Source organism: Gobio gobio (assembly GCF_949357685.1).
Source record: "Gobio gobio genome assembly, chromosome: 17".
Lineage (NCBI taxonomy): Eukaryota > Metazoa > Chordata > Actinopteri > Cypriniformes > Gobionidae > Gobio > Gobio gobio.
Window position 1 is genome coordinate 29,001,781 of NC_137110.1, and position 19,057 is coordinate 29,020,837.

Below are 19,057 nucleotides of genomic sequence, written 5' to 3' on the forward strand. Positions count from 1 at the left end.
CCGCTTTGAGAGATTTCAGCGAGTGAGAGCGGCGCGCACTCTGAACAAAACTCTGGCTAATCTGAACGCCTCTGATTATGAGACGACATCGCTTTCATAAACTCAATAGAAACACATAAAAGTGGTTATAATGCGCAATGCAATTATAACAGATGGCTTTTGAGAAGACAATAATAAGTTCAACAGCCAGAGGGGCAATAGTGTGCAGCCGAAATAACGTTACACCCGCAAATGGCAGTTGTTAATGTCAAGCCCTGATTATTATCCCTTAAATGTCACCCTAGTCTTGACTGAATTTGTTCGTTCGATTCACGTTATTATTTCCTAGACGTAGTATTGAGGTCAAAGTCCACTTGCCTTGCGTTCGTAGTTTTGAAGTGTTCCCCCTATTACAGCGACTTTCTTCTGGCATGTTCTTCAGACAGGGTGACCATCTTCGATTAAGTTTCCCTCAGGACTTTTGTAAAAGCCAAAATATGACCACACCTCAGATTTGGTCCTTTTAGAACTCCAGGCGCTGTCACTGCCTTCTGCCATTTCTTCTCATTCAAAAGACAGTGGTGCGCTGCGCCAGACTGACGCTGACTGGACAAGATTTACCGCGAGTTTTCACAATCGTGATAATCACACGAGGTTTTAATGATAATTACATTTTATACAATATTACTAACGTCACTAAATTTTATCGTGGTTTATCGTGAAACCGGTAACCGTTTCATCCCTACTCTATAGTTAACAGCAGTAATTGAACTTTATGAATTTCTTTACCTACAAGATTGATATTATCAGAGAGAAAATTATAAACATGCAACTTTCTGCTACAGTACTGCATCAGACTGTGCACTATAGACTCCCTTAGGAACAATACCATTTACAGGGAGTGCAGAATTATTAGGCACGTTGATTTTCTGATCATATTTTTTTTCCAGGCACATTTGATCAATTCCAAACCACAGTAATCCTAATAACTACTATTGATTTAGTATTTAATAATGTATAAGTGATATATAATTGTTCATGAAGGCTGGAAATGAAAATCACCTTATATTCAGGTGTGCAGAATTATTAGGCATGTTTTCTTTTACAGATAAATTGAGCCAAAAAAGAGATTTAACTCAGATTGAAAAGTCAAAAAGTATTGAAAAGTCAAAAAGTATTAAATGCCCATGAGAAGGATGCAATACTAATGCAATACTAGACATTGCAGTTAAGGCATGACCATTGGACAGTGAAATGCTCGTTGGGTCAGCAGGATCTGACAAAAACAGGTGGTGAAGAAAAGACACCTGTTAACTGCAAAAGAATTAAGAATTAAGGTGAAGAATTAAGGGTGAAACCATCAGGAACCCTTTAGTCTCCAGCTCCACCATTTTCCAAAGCTGCAACCTACCTGGAGTCTCCAGAAGTGCAAGGTGTCAGGATCTCAGAGACTTCAGTTAGGTAAAGAATCCTAAAAAATGACCCCCACTAAATAAGAATCATAAGCTGAAGTGTTGTAAAATGCATGAAGGTTTTTTTATAGGCTTTATGGACAGATAGGTTGAGAATGACTCTTGAAGGACCAGCACCACATCCTCTAGTACCACTGTTTGAAGAATTCATCTTCCAGAATCTGGCAGTACGTTTTGGGAGTTCATTTTTAGTCCATCTCTGCAAAACGGACTTCAGGATGGACTAAAATGAACTCCCAAAACGTACTGCCAGATTCTGGAAGATGAATTCTTCAAACAGTGGTACTACAAGCTGGCTGTTAATAAGTCTCTTATTAAACTAACAACTTGATCCTAAAGAATTAGTTAACTACAGACCGATCTCCAAACTCCCCTTTCTTTCAAAAATACTAGAAAAGGCATTATACTCACAACTATGTTCCTTCTTAAAGCGAATTTTATCTGCAAGGATTTCCAGTCATAATTTAGACTGTATCATAGTACTGAGACTGCTCTCATCAGAGTTACAAATTATTTGATTTTATCATCCAATCATGATTGCATCTCTCTATTAGTGTTACCGGAACTTAGTGCTGCATTTCAGACTATTGACCACAACATTCTTCTGAATAGGCTCGAAAATTATGCTGGCATTAGTGGACTTGCACTGGGATGGTTCAAATTGTATTCATCTGACCGTCACCAATTTGTAGTAAATGAAGAGTTATAATATGGATCACAAGTTCATTATGGAATACCGCAAGGCTCAGTACTAGGACCATTGCTTTTCACCCTGTATATGCTGCCTATGGGAGATATCATTAGGAAACATGGCGTTAGCTTTCACGCTGATTATACTCAGCTCTATATAAATTTGTGGCCTGATAAACATATTTCACAAAATTCACGGAATTCATAGTTGATATAAAAAATAACCTAGAATACTTTCTAACTCTTGATGGATATGTCTTCGTCATCAGTTAGGAACCTGGGTGTGCTCTCTGATAGCAATCTATCGTTTGAAAGCCAAATTTCTGCCATTTGTAAAACCAAATTTATTAATCTTAAAAAATATCTCTAAATTTCGAGATATGCTCTCAATGTCAAATGCAGAAAAGTTCATTCTTTTTAATGTTTTACTGGGTGGTTACCCTTCAGGCTTAAAACAAGGTAGCCCAAAATGCAGCAGCTAGAGTTCTTACGAGAACCATGAAGTATGACCATATTAGCCAGGTTCTGTCAACACTGTATTGGCTTCACGTCCACTGTGGTCTCAAAATTCTGGTCAGTTGATAATACCTAGAATATCAAAATCGATAAACTACAGGTGGTGGACCCTTTTCCTATTTAGCTGTCAGTTTAAATCTAGATTAAAGACCCATCTCTTTAACCTAGCATACAAATAACACATATCACATTTCTATAATTCAAATTTGAACGAGGAACACTTTCCATAACATCCAATCTACTTGTTTCATCAAAAGAGGAATGACATTTAGGCTAAAATTTGTCTGTGGTCTGGATACAAACCGAGGTTACCAAAGTCCGGTTTGTATCCAGACCAGATTGTAGACCTGCACCTAGAGATGACCACAACGCAGCACTGGATGTCAGCGGAGACCACAAAAATTAGACAAGCCCTAGAGACAGATCCCTTGTAACACCTTGTCAACTTGACAGCCATTGGCACAGATCCTAAGCAAAGACCCCAAGAAAAAGACAAGCCCTCTGCACAGACCCCTAAGGCCAGCTACAACTCCCTCTTCCTCCATATGCCAGCGTGATGTAATGTGATATTCAAGAAGAAGGAACTGGATGAAACATTCTGAATGATATCAATCCGCAATCTGACTTGTAATGCAGGCAGGAATCATACTCACACCATGTTCATTCATTTGGCCAGAGAACTGGTCCCCTGACAGTGTCTGTTTTCTCCCAAGGTTTTTTGTCATTGTTTTGTGACATTCTGTCACCTGATGGAGTTGCCACAATCACCTTTGGCTTGTTAGTTGGGGACACTTAACGTGCCTGCACGTTCGGCAGGATTTTTACTCATGACAGTGTAAAACAACTTAAAATACTCATGAAAATTAAAAATACGTCTTTAGAAAGCTTAAAGTGTCAACTTTTATTTATGCACACTCAAAATAAAAACTAAATGTTGTGTTTTTCGCTAAATAAAGAAAACAAACAGGATGCGCATTCTCCTGTCTGTCTCCCCGTGAAGTCTACTCTGAAATGCGTCTGAAATGCGTCTGAAAATGAACTAACTCAGCGAATGCTTGTCACACAGACACGACAGATATCTCTTTATAACGCTTGGAATGTCAACGGAAACATAGAAATGAAACGTATGAAATGTAGACAGGTAGAGAACCTTTCAAAGCTAAACAAAGATACACGTACGACATGAGGATATTTTTATGCTCTATAATATTAAACACAGCATGATATAAAAGTAGGGCTGCCAACTGTCCTGTATTAGACAGGACGTCCCATTTATTGGGCCTAAATGTCCCGCACGTGAATTCCCTTGTCCCGTTTATTGACTGCTACTCTGATCTAACCAATGACTAAGGGGCTGTTCACATATGTTGCGTTTTTTGCGCGCTCAAGTTCGTTACTTTAAATGTAATTGGAATTTGTAAATTGTAAATGTAATTTAAATGTTCAAATAGAGCGCAACACCATCATCGTTTTTCCCAGGCTGCAGCAAGATGAAAAAGCTTTTGGCAACGGCAGACATCACGGGAAAGTTTAGTTTGCGGGTTAACCCCCTCGAGTCGGCCAGAGCTCTGGCGCGATCGACACGCTTTTTTTCTTATCAGTGTGTAGCGAATGTAGCAATTATGGGCTCAGACATATAGATGAATGAATCTTCCAAATTATTCGATCAAATGAACATCCCCTTCACAAAGCCCAATTCAGCTCCAGACCCCAGGAAATCGATCACGAGAGAGATGGAGGCTTGATTCTGCCCGGAGCTTCCAGTTGTAGAAAATAATTAACCGACTTCCTATGGACTTGTGACCAAAACTTAGTTAAAGAGGACAAAGGACTCGTTGTGATCACAAGACAAAGAAACAAACCAGATCTCTGTCTTTCAATGACCGGTAAATGAACTCCACGTGACACAGCTAAAACTCCAAGCAAACTCACAGAAACTGTTACATATGGAGTGCATCAAATCACTGATTATTGGACTTTCATTCAAATAGCCTTCGACATAGCTTGTTAGTGTGTTACAACTGATACACGTGACTATTATGCAGGTATATTACTCCCAATTCATGCAATTATGTAGCTATTGAATAAGTGGATGAAAAGGCATCGTGTTTGATATTTTTGTGTTCGTATGGGTATTACTCCCAATTCATGCAATTATGTAGCTATTGAATGAGTGGATGAAAAGGCATCGTGTTTGATATTTTTGTGTTCGTATGGGTATAATCCAACAGATGAGCTGAATGAAATCTTTATAGAATTGATCATGTCCTTATAGTAAGAAATTAGGTCTAAATTTACTCCCTTCTTAAGAGCAGGAAACTAAATTACTATAGATGACCCAATTTTATGGGAGGGGTGGAGACACAGTCACCCCTGAAGCCTAATTGGCCAGAACCCATCCAGGGGATGGGCAAATATTTGAGTTTAATCTCAGAACACGAACGAAGTATCCAGTTCAAGTCAGCTCAAGTTCGGTTCCAGTTCACGTCACAGCTAGTTCGCGGCCTGTTCAGAGCCAGCAGTTCGAGCCAGTTCAAGGGTTGTTCGTTTAGAGATTAGTTAAGTCCTAGCAGTTTGACCAGAGTTGAGTTCTGAACGGAGAGCTCCCAGGAGACAATCTGACGATTGTGGCAGACCAAGATCAGAGAAAATGGGTTAAACAACGATTTCATTCAGGCCATCTGCTTTTCTCTCACTTTCCTTTCTTTTACTTAAAAGTTTATTTTCTTTCCGTTAAGTCTCGGTTTCTGTTAAGTTTTGCCGCAAAGTTGCTCAACGAGTCACTCACAGCGCGCTTCAACTTCAAACAACGCCCACAAGACTTCCATCCAGCCGACACGCCACGTGATTGGCTTCCCAAGACGTCGATCAAAGACACGACCAGACCGTCAGCGAATCAAAGACCCGGGAAAACCCCTCTCCAGCCAGGAAAAGGGAATCCCCCTTGTCAGACGACACACAAGACACAAACGCAAGTAATGCCTCTCGATTCCGAGCTGAACTGGTGCATTAGATCAAATGTAATAACCCTGCCTAAGAAACGATAGGAGGTTAAATTACTGATCAATGGTTTCTTCAGGTCATGTGTCATAAATGCATATATTGCTTGGGATTTCATAATTTCTCTCTCTTAGAAATTATTATTTTCCTCATCTTCTTCCTTTCTGCAACGTGTGAATGTGCGAGTGCGTGTGTTTATGTTAGATATTAGTTTGATGTGTTAGAGTAATCAATAAAGTTCCGTTTGTATTCAAAGATAACTGTTCTTGTGTTATGTGCTTATCAATTTAATGTCTTGAACTGCCGATCTAAGTTACCTGGCTGTTAAATAGTGTTTCACTATTGTTCGGATATTAATATCCTCTGCAGAGTTGATATTTACGGCCCGTTCAAATGAACGCTGGAAGAGTCATTTGCTCGGCTGTAAAATAGACTCTCAAAATTCCCTATGAATTCATTAATTCATTCATTTGAGCTAAATATACATGTTTCCCTTTAACAGAGTCCCCTTTAAGTTCTTACATATTGGCGGGTGAATAAGTTAAGGTGTAAACATTAATTCTGAATTATTTATAAATTATAGTGTAATTCGAGTCTCTTTCATTTTAATTCAATTCCCCGTTGAGTTATTATTTTATCTGACTCATAGTCGCTACAAGTGCCAAAGAGACTCTAATAACTCTGTAATTTTTTTATCATTCAGGTAAGTGTTATACATCATTATCTGTTAAATTTCTATTTTTTTGTGTACAGTCACAATAAAAACAAGATGTTGTGCTTTTTGCAAAATAAAGAAAACAAACATGATGCGTGATCTGCAGCCTCTCTGTCAAAGACATTCATTCAGATAGTCTTCAGAAAAGGAACTCTAACTTAGTGAATACTTGTCTCACAAACATGAGACATATGTCTAAAGAAACATTGAAATGTCAGGTTTTATATAATGTAAATCAAATCGAAAACAAATATTCCCACAGAGCGTGGATCTTTAGAGATTCAAATACTACAAGATCCAGAGTCAAAGCCTACATCAACTCAAATAAACACATCAAGTGTAGTGCTATACTTCAGCTACATCGTTTTGAGACGTGTTGAGGAATAATCCTGGAATAATTTACCTCATGAAAAGCTGTTCATTTCTGAGAGCAACGGATACAGCTGCTGATTGCAAGGTAGGCCAAGTTTATTCTGTTAGCATCTGTGAGTATTAAACGCAAAAAGACCATTTAAATATGAATCCTGCTGCAAAATAAAATAAAAACAAGACTGTTTAGACAAGATTTATTTGGCCTGTTTTGGACAGATTATAACGTGTTTATTGTAAAATAGCCTAGTGTCACATCAATAAAGCTTTTATTCGCAAATGTCTGCTCAGATGCTATAAATATAGTACCAGTCAAACATATTTCGCTTCATATTGATGTTTAAATATTATAGCCTAATGTTATTTTTTATTAAATATATGTAGATTGTGAAAAGTGAACAGCACAAATAATTTCATTTAATTTCAACAAATCATTTGATGCGCAATATATCAGAAGACATGGAGTTTGTCAGAAATTATTCTGGAGTTTTGTTTTGTAGAAAGCCTTTCTTTAAAGTGAATTTTGTTTTGTACAAATTGTATCTTAATTTTAATCAATGTTTTGAATATATTTGCTTCTTATTTAATTTAAAGCAGCACTAGGTAGTTTTTGCTCTCGGGGTCCCCCTACAGTTGAGAAACAGTATTATCCTCTACTACTGTCGTAAACTGTCATTCTACATCAGTGGATGCATCGCACGTGCATTTATTGACATGACAACTATGATAGCCCTGAACACTGCAGGAGGAGTTCACATGCAGGTGTTCTGCTTGCATCGCGTGTGAAATGTCTTCATCCCAGGTACAGTGGCATATGTTTCAGCATGTCATATGAATATAATTTCATGGGTTTTATTTTTTTTCAAACGCCAAATGATCGCGATGCTCACGTTTACAAGCCAGCGTCATTATAGTAGCCTAGTCTATTGGTTACCGTTTTACGGAATCTATATAATACTTCAATTCAATGTTTGAGTGGTAGGTAATAACCATATATCGTCAATATTATAATATCAAGCTAGATGAATCTGCAAATTTGAAAAATCGATTTGCATTATAGCTTGAGGCAAGACAAATAAACCAATATCACAGACATGTTAGGTATCCTAAAATATGATTTTGTACGTCTTACGTATTTACTTGCAAGAATGTAGCCCCTCCTCCTTCAGCTCACGCCAACGAGCAAACGCTGGCCCAATGTTGATCCTCGCCCTGCCTTTAATCCGATCACTTTCTCGTTTTCTCTTTTTGCTTTCCTCCGACAAAACCTTTGCTTTCTTATTTTTCTGTGCTGCTTCGGCCATGACTATAACATTCGGCAAACAAATTATAGTTTGGCTCGGACGTCCGAATTTAAGGAAGTGGGGGTGGTGGTGGAAGTGACGTTTATGCCGTAAAGCAGTCGAATTTTGTAGTTCTTTTTTTTCTCGGGTTACCACCCGAAACCCGAAGTTTAAAAGTACGATTAAAAACGATACAGACCCCGTCAGGCTATGGCAGACGTGTCATTCAACCTATTGTAAGTCGATGTATCATCACAAGAGGTTTGAAAATATATTATAAAGGTTGAAAAGTTACCTAGTGCTGCTTTAATAATTGTGTTCAGTCCACACAATATTACTGTTTTTTTAGCATGAGACTTCTTTCAAAAACATTAAAAATAGTACACAGCAAAAAATTATATTCTTAGCATTGTTGTCTTGTTTCTAGTCTAAATATCTAAAAATTCTTAAATCAAGATGCATTTACTAGAAAATTTTACTAGAAAATTTTCTTGTTTTGTTGAAAATAAAATAAACAAAGAAGTGAGTTTTTGCTTAAAACAAGCAAAATTATATACCAATGGGGTTAGAAAAATAATCTTGTTTCTGATTGAAATCTTGTTTCTTGTTTCTGTCCCAAACAAAAATAAGATTATTTTTCTTACCCCATTGACAGATAATTTTGCTTGTTTTAAGCAAAAACTCACTTCATTTAGATTTTTCCCCCAGAAAATTTTACTTATCTAGTAAATGAATCTTGATTTAAGAATTTTTAGATATTTGGACTGGAAACAAGAAAAAATACTAAATAAGAAGAGCATTTTTTGGAGTGAAGTCAAATCTTTTGATCATTTAAAATATAATAGGCCTTTGTTGACTACATTCTAAATAAACTACAACAAAATATATTTCCTTTGTCCTGTTGCTCTCTCAGTCACACACCTGAAGCTCATTCATTATGCGGGTCTTTTGTCTCTCAGGTGTGAGACCTAGCATTATTCATGATCATTCACACATCCTCGCATATTGCCTTTGTAAAGAAAAAGTGTCTTACAAAATGTAAATCAATATATTGTGTTATGTGAATAAGTAGGCTCAATGATTCTCACATCAGTTTGAAGCAAAAACTCTAGGCAACAACACCCATTGGTCAAAAGTCTTGTGGACACAAATATATTGTGTGTTTTGAGGCCTTAATTTTTGTGCTGAATACAGTGTAATTACACATTTGCCTTTAATGTGTTTTTAAGCAACTGAAAAAAGCACAAATGTCAGAGCATGTCAAAACTTCTAAAGGGCCCCAAAACAGCTCAGGCTTCAGAGGGTTAAGTTTGTTCTGCAAACTAGGTGTGTGAGAGTAAAATGCCTTTAAATGTGGCAGGAATATCTGTTTGTGTATGCATTTGTAGATGATATTGCAAACAAATCATTATGACATTCACAGTGATACTGTACTGAAAAATGTACAGTAAATGTTGAAAAAATGTTCAGGATTCTTTGATGAATAGAAAGTAAAACAAATCTGAAATAGAACGCTTTTGTAACTTTCGACACATGTAATGCACTGTTGCTGAATAAATCAATTTATTTCTTAAAAACAAATTTTTACTGACCCCAAACTTTTGAACAGTAGTGTATAATGCTACAAAAGCTTTAGACTGTTTGTGTGAAACAATGGACATTTATTTCTAATGCGTTAAAATTCTTTTTAGGATTAAATTGTGCATTAATAGGTTGAGCAAATCAAATGTGTTTATACCTGAGACCTTTTATACACACACTTAACTGCAGACACTGAAATTACATACATTGTGTGGTACAGTACAAATATTTTGAGTGTCCCTTATAAAGAACCAAAATTGTCCCTTATTTTTGTCCCACTTTTTGTCCTTCGTTGTGTATATTTGGATGATGTTGTGTTGTAAAAAATGCTAACAAATCAAAAAGACATTCTTTTAATCTCTTCACACTCTTTGTTCTAGTTCCCTCACAGTCCCATTCAGCTGATAGGGCCATTAGGATTAGGGGAGTGTCTTTGTCTTTCTCAGGTGTGAAAAACATCAATATTAATGATTCACGCCTTCCTAAGTCTTCCTAACACAAAACATGTCTTACAAGTTTTAAATCAATATATTTTTTTTATGTGAATGAGTGGCCAGAGTGATTTTTACATCGTCTTGAAGCAAAAATGCTAGCTTACGTGATCCAGTTTTCAAAAGTCTTGTGAACAAATATTCAGTATGGGATTTTTTTTCCCCACAAACCACGCATAAACTTAATTTTCTCAAAACTACAAACTTTTACATACATGCTACTCGCATATAATTGTAGCAGAGATTGTGCTGAATACAGTGCAATCAGACTTTCACCATTAAAATGTTAAAAGTAAGAGAAATAAGCTCAAATGTCAGGGCATGTCAAAACACCTCCAGGGCCCAGAAAACAGCTCAGGGCTCAGAGGGTTAATATTCAGCAATATTATTGAGTTGACTGCACTGACACTATCGAATGAGAACTGAATTGAGCTGGATGATGACATCACTATTTTCTCCAGAACTGCTTAAGCTGAATTGAACTCATTTGATAATTGACGAACTTTACACAGTTATTGAACTGAACTTTTTAGAGCTGCTTTATAGCAGATTTTAATTGTTTGCATCATTGATCATTATTTTCCTGGTATCACTGTAAAGCTGCTTTGAAACAATCTGTATTGTATAAAGCGATATATAAATAAATTACTTCAATTTCTAAAATTGTGACTGATGTTCTTTGTTCCTCTCCTTTACATTTGTAAGAATGAGCAAACTGCTCAACAAGCTAAATAAAGTGTTCAGGTATGCGAAGCCCTGGGTGAGAAAAATCAGAGTTCTAACTAATTAGTCCTGATCGATCCAGTCTTCCAGATAGGAGCTCCGGGAAAGGGCAGATCCCATGACACAAACCCACATCCAAGCTCATCAAGCAAGGTAAGAAATCACACCTGCCTTTTTTCCTGGAGCTCTGGGGCTCCACATCAATCTTTTAATGAGAATCAATGTTTTTTTTTCTATGGAAATGAAGCAGTAAGCTTGAAACTGTGAATTTGTAATAGTTAATGGTCTCTTATGTCCAGACTGTTCACTGTTTAGTAAGCTTTCTACCACACATGAAAAAAAACAACAACAACAACAACAAAAAAACAGGAAACCCTATGGAACACTTGCTTTCTTATGGAAATAGAGGTTTCTTAAACAAGTAGAGGTTGAATGACATGGATTTTTTCATATAAATATGATATCTAGAAAACAGGGTGGCTGTTAACAGATATAATTCAGATACTTTTATATAATATTATATACAATAATTAATATAACATAATAACATACAACTGATGTAATTAACTGAAAATATTTACACAATATTTAATAGAAAATCTATATAATACATTGACATAACTTATATAGTTATGTATTGACAATACATTCTATAACTTAAATTGAATTCTCGTCTAACGTGCAATGCGAAAACTGTTATAGCGAGCAATATTAGCCGTTAAAGTATGCAAGTATCTGCACTTCGAATTCTAACCGGAAAAAGTAGACCATCCAGGTAACTTTGGAATATCCATTTCACCATACTACAATTTGGGACACACATTCTAATTTCGAATGCTATTAATGCATGGATAGCATGCACATTAGTACGCATTGGTATCCTGTACATTTATACCCCTTCCCTGTAGTTCACTTAGTTGTCATATATTGTTTTACCATATGTTGAACTGTTGCATGCCTTGTTCATGGGAATTATTTGATGTTACCATGTTTGTATTTGGCATCTGTTTAGATTTTTAACCTGTTTTGTTTCTTCATTAACATTTCTGATCATATTCACAAACTTTCATGACCCCAGAATATTTTGATGTATATGTTGTATAGAAAATCGTGTTTTTGTCAAAGACTTTTTCCAGACCAAATTCAAAACGACGAGTCCATCAAAGCTTGCACAGTCATATACCTCTTTGTGGGTTTGACATTGGGTTTGATTTATATGTTGTTGAATGTTTGGCGATCATTTCAGCTTAATTGTGTGCAAGCAATGTTCTATCTGCTCCTTTTGTTTTACACAGATCTTCTTCATCACTTGTTTTCAGATTTGGAGATGCTGTACTATAAAATAGAAAGCTGAAAAAAATTAATGGCAGAGAAGATGTGTGTTAAAAATGATAGAAAATCGTGTCAATGGCTGGGAAAGATTTAAAAGATTGCTGTGGTATCCTCATCTCTACTTCATTGTAGTCTTCTTCACCTGTTTGTGCTATTGTGCTTAAAAAAACACAGCATATGGAATAACTCAACCGAGTCAGTAATCGTTACAGAATACTTCGCCTGACCAGAATCCAGCGAAGTTAAGGATTTTCAAAGCCAACTTTCCACTCTACGAGCTGCTAACGAACATCTCACACACAACATTCAGTCTCTCCCATAGACCAGTAAAGTTCTCTTTACCTGACAAATTTGATGGCACAGCTGAAAAATGCAGATATTTTTTTTGCATCAGTGCACCATCTATTTAGATAACCAACCTGAAGCCTCCCTTAGAGATTCCACTAAATGTTCGTTCATGATGTAATTGTTAATTGGCAAAGCTCTCGATTGGGCATCGGCTGTGTGGGATCAGAATTACTAGTTAAGAACCTCATTTGATTACTTTTCCAAGCAAATACAATAAGTTTTTGAATATTGTCAAAGATTGACAATCTTCTACACGATAACCCAACAAGTTAATTTGCAAACTCAACTTTTACCCCAGCCACCAATATTCAAGTAGCTGAAGCAGCTGAACCCATGTAGTTCGGATTCACCAAAGTGTCTGTGGAGGAATACGAATGATGCCTATGCTTCTATTGTGGTCAACCAGGTCACCAGTGTCATTCATGCCCTAACAAACCCGCCCAGACTAAAGTGAGTACATAATTTTACTACAATGCTGACAAAGTGTTTTACTCTTCTCCTCGTGCTTACCGATGCAAATTCTTCTCAATGTGTTCCAGCGCTAGTTGACTCAGGCTCTGCAGTGAATTTAATCCATCATGAACTGGTCCATGAACTCACTATATATGTCATCCCTTCCATACCACCTCTTAATATAACTTCCATTAATAATCAACCTATTGGAGAGGGAATTACTCATCAAACTGTTCTTGTTATGGTCAAGATAGGCCTGTTCCACTCAGAAACAATCTCCTTGTATCTGACATCAATGCCCAGGCATCCAGTGGTTCCAGGAAACCCATGACTAACTATTCACAATCCACAGATTTCTTGGAATTCCAAGGAGCTCACACAATGGTCTCTACATTGTTATTCCATTGCCTCCATCTCCAGCTACAACTCCCCTGTTTAAACATAAGCATTGAGAGTCATGTAACTAATAAGCCTGTTTATATCCCCTCAGAGAATTCTGACTACAAAGTGGTCTTCAGAAGAAGGATGGAGCTCTACAACCCTGCATAGATTACTGTGGTCTAAACTCAGTCACTATCAAGAACAGATAGCCACTTATAATCTAATCAGAATCAGAGAGGGGGATGAATGGAAAACAGCCTTTATCACCACCACTATGAATATTCTGTTGCCGTATGGCCTGGCTAATGCTCCATCTATGATCCAATCCATCAGTGACATTCTTACATTGATGACATTTTGATCTACTCAAAGACTTACAAGGAACACATACATAAATGTAAGAAATGTTCTGTCTTGATTACTGGCTAACCATCTCTATGTCAAAGCATAGAAATGTGGATTTCATGTCTCAAGCACCACCTTCCTAGGCTACAAGATTAGATCTAAAGGATTGGAGATGGATACAGGAAACGTCAAGGCAGTCACTGAGTGGCCATGTCCTACCACAGTAAATTAACTACAGAGGTTCTTGGATTTTCTAGTTTCTATAGGACAAGGGTGTCCAAACTTTTTTTAAAGCGGGCCGGATTCCATGTTGTGGACATACCCGGGGGCCGGTCCCTTTTCTACTATATATATATATATATATATTTGACAAAAGCTTGAGCTGACAGTTGAGTAGCTTGAGATAGGACACAGGAAATGTATAGATATTTAACAATATCTGTAAAACTTTCATCAACAAAAAAGTTTTAATGGGAGAAATTTTAATATTATTACGGAGTTAGAACTCTATTCTTATTTAAATTTAATAAGTGCTCTATTTAGATCACCACAGGTAAAACCACACTACAAAACATGCTTTTCTGACTTGGTATTTCTGTCTTTTTTCCAGTCCAAATATCAAAAAATTCTTAAATCAAGATGCTTTTACTAAGGAAAATTACATATTTTTTCTTGATTCCTGGGGGGAAAAATCTAAATGAATTGAGTTTTTGCTTGAAACAAACTAAATTATCTGCCAATGGATTAGAAAAATAATCTTCCAAAATCTTCCTTAAAGATTCCAAACAGAAACATTATTTTTCTTACCCCATTGGCAGATATATTTGCTTGTTTTAAACAAAAACTCACTTCATTTTAATGTTATTTTCCAGAAAACAAGAAAAAATATCTAATGTAATTTAACTTATCTCGTAACATCTTGATTTAAGAATTTTTAGATATATTTAGACTAGAAACAGGACAAAAATACTAAAAGACAGCATTTTTTGCAGTGTACACAAGGCAAAAAGCAATACATACATATAATATATATATAAAATGGTATTTAGTCTATAGACATAAATACAAATGCACAAAACTGCAAGTTTATGACAACTAAATTGTCTGCAATTTGGCCTTTATTACTCATTTAATACATGTCTACATTACAAATTAAATAAAATTAGATATTAACCTACATTTCTGACAAATTACCATGGTTACAGGTGTTACCACAGTAAATCCATGATAAATTCGAAATGCGAATAGTTTTTTGAAAATTATTTTGAATCGGCTCAGCTGATTTGCACGTTAGTGTTGTTTATTAAGTCAGCGCTGTTTAACTGGATTTAAATTAAATCAAATCAAATCACAGAGAGATTCGCAGCTCGTACCGGAGACCTCTGCGCCGAACTCCAACGCTTCTCATGGGCTTCGGAAGGCTGTTTAGTGGGCGCGTGATCAAGGTAAACACATTTGTTCAGAGCTTGCGAGTTGCTCAGAGCACAAGCAGCGCGGTTTTGTTCCGCTTTGGGCGCTGTTTCCCTGGCCTAAAGTTTAGTACTGCCACCTTGCGGTGACATTGTGAAACTGCATGATTTGTAAATGATCCGTGGCCACATATAATACATTTTAATAGACGCGCTGCGGACCGTTTGAAATTCATCCGCGGGCCGCATTTGGCCCACGGGCCGGACTTTGGACACCCCTGCTATAGGAGGTTCATCTGTAATTACAGTACTATCGCAGCCCCCCTACCTCACTATTTTAGGGTAAACCAAAGAAAATGTCATGGACTCAACTGCTCAGGTGGCATTTGAGGCCATAAAAACCAGCTTCACTACTGCCCGATTCCTGAAACATCCAGATCCTGATTTAACGTTTATTGTTGCCTTTGACTCTGGCATTAGAGCAGTTTTATCTCAGAGCAGTTTTATCTCAGAGATATGGTAACCTAGGTAAAATGTTTGTGATTTTTTTTTCTCCAGGAACCTAATCACTGTAGAGAGAAACTGTAATGTGTGTAACAAGGGAGTGTTATCTATAAAAGCAGCGCTCGAGGAATGGAGACACTGGCTGGAAGTAGCTCGCCATCCTTTTCCAAGTCATTACTGACCACAAAAATCTGGAATATATCAGGACTGCTAAGCGTCTCAACTTAAGACAGGCTCACAGGTCATTTTTCTTCAGGAGGTTCCAGTTCATGGTCAAGTATTGTCCAGGTAGCAAAAATAGTAAAGCTGATGCCCTATCATGAAGATATGACTCGAATGAAACCTCCTGCTGCCAAGGACCAATTCTACCCCCTTTGGTCATTGTAGAACCCATTCGTTGGGATATAATGGAGGAACTGCAGATAGAGACAACTCCCCCAGAATGTCCTCCTGCCTGGCATTATGTCCCTAGGTCCCTACGCCAATGAGTTTTGCAATGGGTTCACAAATATTTTAGCTCCGGGCATCCTGGCATTCAACGGGCAATTAATTTGGTGCATAACTCTTTCTGATGGCCTAATCTAATTAATAATGTCACTGTGTATGTTAAGTCTTGCAGTGTGTGTGCTCAGTCCAAAACACCCTGGGAACTCCAAGCTGGTCTCCTAGAACCCCTGCCAATTCCTCAGTGTCCCTGGTCCCTGATCCCATCTGGGTGTAGACTTTGTTACAGATTTTTCCAGCTCAAATGGTTACACCACACTTCTGGTACTTATAGATTGCTCCTCTAAAGCATGTCCTCTAATCCCACTTAAAGGCTTGCCCACAGCAATGGAAATAGCACAACCATTATTTCATACGTTTTTTCTGTCTATGGAATACCTGAGGATACAGTTTCTAACCGGGGGTCATAGTTCACATCTCGGGTATGGCAGGCCTTCTGTAAGCAACTGGATATAAATGTGAACTTAACATCTGGCTATCATCCTCCCCCTAGGTTATTAGCCTCCCCATGTTCCCTTGGTCTGGAGAGCCATCTGAAGTGCCCGCAGTGGACGACTGGGTCAGAAGAAGTGAACTGGTGTGGGACAGTGCCCATGTGAAGCTGCAGAGGGCAATCAGAGCCCAGAGCATCAAGGCCTGTTTCGTATTTTACAACAGATTAATCCAGTAACCTACAGGTTACAGCTTCCTGCTCATTACCGTATCTCTCCTTCGTTTTATGTTTCCCTGTTGAAACCGGTCCACCCTGCATCTGGCCTCACTACTGAGGAGAGGGAACCCCCTCCACCACTTGAGGTTGATGGAGCTCTGGCCTATCTGGTAAAGGATATCCTGGATTCCAGGCATCATTGGGGCTGATTGCAATAGGAGGATCTTTGTTGACATCTTTGTATGCATGCGCGAGTGGTTGTGTGGCAACAAAACAAACAGTATGGCGGGCTGTAAAGACGCGACGAGCACTTTCAAGAGAGTTAGCGGGCGAAATCCACAATATATAAGCACTTTAACATCTGAAGACCGGAGGAGGTTTGGAGAGAAGCTCAACATTTTTATTGGTGACAAAATTGAAGTTATTCAAAGCCCATATGAGATCTGGGATGACAAAAAACGTTGGTCCGACTCGCCCGTGTCTTGGCCACCAATCTGCTGGGGAGACATTTATTCTTATTTAATAGAAACCCCTGGACCCTTCACTCATAAAAGATTAAAGGCTTTCAAAAGTCTGGAGGCCTATGATTTTGTTTCTCGCAAAGTTGGGCCGATCTTTTCTGCCAAACAGAAAGCAGTGATCGTGCTAAAAGCAGAGGTTAGACCTGGCCAAGCAGAGTCACAGCGTGATTCGCATCTCCCGTGGGTGTTCGCCAAAGAGAACGGCGAAATAATCACTGCTCACTGCGACTGCAAAGCCAGGTAAGTCTTCATTGATCAGTGTTCTTATTTACTTATTTATTGAAAATGTAGTGACTGTTGTACCAATTCAATTGTGTTCAGTGTGAGACTTTCAATGGCGTCTGTACTAATTAGTACACACTAACTAGACACCTGAATCAGAACGCGAAAACATATGACTCGGTTGATTTGACTCAGTTTTATTTATTATTTATTCAATCTTACCATGAACAAAATGTGCCTCACAAACTCGATCAGAAGCTGCAGGAATCCAGGCTTTCTTCGGAGCGTCCAGGTTCAATCGCCTAATTGCACGCAACCATTTCTTTCGTTTTTCAAAAAAACTTTTTATCAGGCCCCCAACGAGCCGTACAATCGACCACACAGCAAGAGTGAACCATCCTCTTCTCTAAATCCTCCTCCAAACGTGCAAAACAATCAAATTATAGGCATCTAGCGGTGTTTCTTGCCACACGACTCCCATGATGCAACGCGACAAACATAAACAATGACGACACAAAAGATCCGCCTATACCTGGTGGACTGGGAGGGCTATCGTCCAGAGGAGAGATCGTGGGTGGCTGCCAAGAACATCTTAGACCCATCCTTTATTCAGGATTTCCACTGGGCACATCCCAATCGACCTGCACCCAGACAAAGGGGACGGTCACAGAAAACAGCTGGAGGTGTTCATGGGGGGGTGAATTCTGTAACATCTGCATCCGCTATCCAATCCTCCAACCGCCAGAGGGAGCCATCTCCTGAGCACTGAACTGCTGGTTCTTCTTACATCACTTCCTGTTCTTACCTGTTATTAGCCATGTTATTTAAGCATCATGTTGCAATCGTATTGCCAGTCTACCCTGTCTTTACAGAGCATTTCTGATACCTTGTTTTTTTTTGCAACGTTAATGTTTCTCTGTCTATTATTGACCAAATACATTCTGCTGCAGAATATTTTTCTATAATGACAGCGAAACGGTAATCTAGATTATACATTGTCCCTGGCAACCAATCTACTGCACTGTGCTAGTTTTATATCTGTCCTATTACTTTGAAGTCTCAGATTTCAACTCAAATTATAGCAGCCATATCACCCTGTAACCCAAGACTGGTCTCCCACCAAAGCTAAGCAGGGCTGAGCCTGGTCAGTACCTGGATGGGAGACCTCCTGGGAAAACCAGGTTGCTGCTGGAAGATGTTTTTAGTGAGGCCAGCAGGGGGTGCTCACCCTGTGGTCTGTGTGGGTCCTAACATCCCAGTATAGTGATGGGGACACTATACTGTCAAAGAGCATCATCCTTTGGATGAGACGTTAAACCGAGGTCCTGACTCTCTGTGGTCATAAAAAATCCCAGGATGTCCTTCGTAAAAAGAGTAGGGGTGTAACTCCGGCATTCTGGCTAAATTTGCCCATTGGCCTCTGTCCATCATGGTCTCCTAATAATCCCGATATACTGATTGGCTTCATCATTCGGTCTCCTCTCCACCAATTAGCTGGTGTGGGGTGGGCGTTCTGGCACAATATGGCTGCCGTCACATCATCCAGGTGAATGCTGCACATAGGTGGTGG

The 19,057-nt window shown here is 38.3% G+C and overlaps 1 protein-coding gene across 2 annotated transcripts in view; it reads right to left on the reverse strand.

Annotated features, from left to right (window-relative positions):
- Window positions 1-19,057, reverse strand: part of rptor (regulatory associated protein of MTOR, complex 1) — a 377,545-nt gene that overhangs the window by 48,280 nt on the left and 310,208 nt on the right. The gene's annotated exons all lie outside the window — the stretch shown is intronic.